A 1,364-nucleotide genomic window follows, 5' to 3' on the forward strand; every position below is an offset into this window, starting at 1 on the left:
GCACACACGAACGAGAGAGAGAGCACACACGAACGAGAGAGAGAGCATGCGTGAACAAGAGAGAGAGAGTGCGCGCGAACGAGAGAGAGCATGTGTGAACGAGTGAGAGACACAGCGTGCGCGAACGAGAGAGAGCACAAACGGGAGAGAGAGAGCGTGCGCAAATGAGAGAGAGAGTGCACACGAACGAGAGAGAGAGCATGCGTGAACGACAGAGAGAGTGAGCGCACCAACAAGAGAGGGAGAGCGCATACGCGAACGTGAGAGCACGCCCGAACAAGAAAGAGAGTGCGTGCGCAAACGGGAGAGAGAGAGAGTGCACACGAATGAGAGAGAGACCGCGCGAACATGAGAGAGAGAGACAGCGCACGTGAACGAGGGAGACAGTGTGCGCGCGAATGAGAGCGAGAATGCGTGCGCAAACGAGAGAGACAGCACACGCGAACGAGAGAGAAGGAGAGCACACGCGAACGAGATGGAGACAGAGCGTGCGTGCAAACGAGAGAGAGTGCGCGCGCGAACGAGAGAGAGTGCGCGCGCGAACGCGAGAGAGTGCGCGTGCGAACGCGAGAGAGAGAGAATGTGCGCACATGAACGAGAGAGAGAGACAGCACACACGAACGAGAGAGAGAGAGCGCGCGCGAACGAGAGAGAGCGTGCACGAACGAGAGAGCGCATGTGTGAACGAGAGAGAGAGCACGTATGCGAAAGAGAGAGAGAGCGCGTACGCGAAAGAGAGAGAGAGCGCGTACGCGAACGAGAGAGAGAGCGCGTACGCGAACGAGAGAGAGAGCATGCGTGAACGAGAGAGAGCGAGAGCGCGCGAGCGAGAGAGAGAGCATGCGTGAACGAGAGAGAGAGCATGCGTGAACGAGAAAGAGACAGAGCATGAACGAGAGAGAGAGAGACAGCGCACACAAACGAGCGAGAGAGAGAGCGCGCGTACGAGAGAGAGGAGAACGCGAACGAGAGAGAGAGCGTGCGCGAACGAGAGAGAGAGAGAACGCGTGAACGAGAGAGAGCGCGCGCGAATGAGTGAGATAGAGAGAGAGCACGCGCGAATGAGAGAGAGAGAGCACGAACGAGAGAGAGAGAGGGCACGCGAACGAGAGAGAGAGAGCACGTGTGGACGAGAGAGAGAGTGCACACGAACGAGAGAGAGCGTGCACGAACGAGAGAGAGCGCATGTGTGAACGAGAGAGAGAGCGCGTATGCGAAAGAGAGAGAGAGCGCGTACGCGAAAGAGAGAGAGAGCGCGTACGCGAACGAGAGAGAGAGCATGCGTGAACGAGAGAGAGCGCGCGTGAACGAGAGAGAGAGAGGGCACGCGAACGAGAGAGAGAGCACGTGTGGACGAGAGAGAG

This window comes from Rhincodon typus, unplaced genomic scaffold (assembly GCF_021869965.1).
Source record: "Rhincodon typus isolate 14 unplaced genomic scaffold, sRhiTyp1.1 hic_rhity00016239, whole genome shotgun sequence".
Classification (NCBI taxonomy): Eukaryota; Metazoa; Chordata; class Chondrichthyes; order Orectolobiformes; family Rhincodontidae; genus Rhincodon; species Rhincodon typus.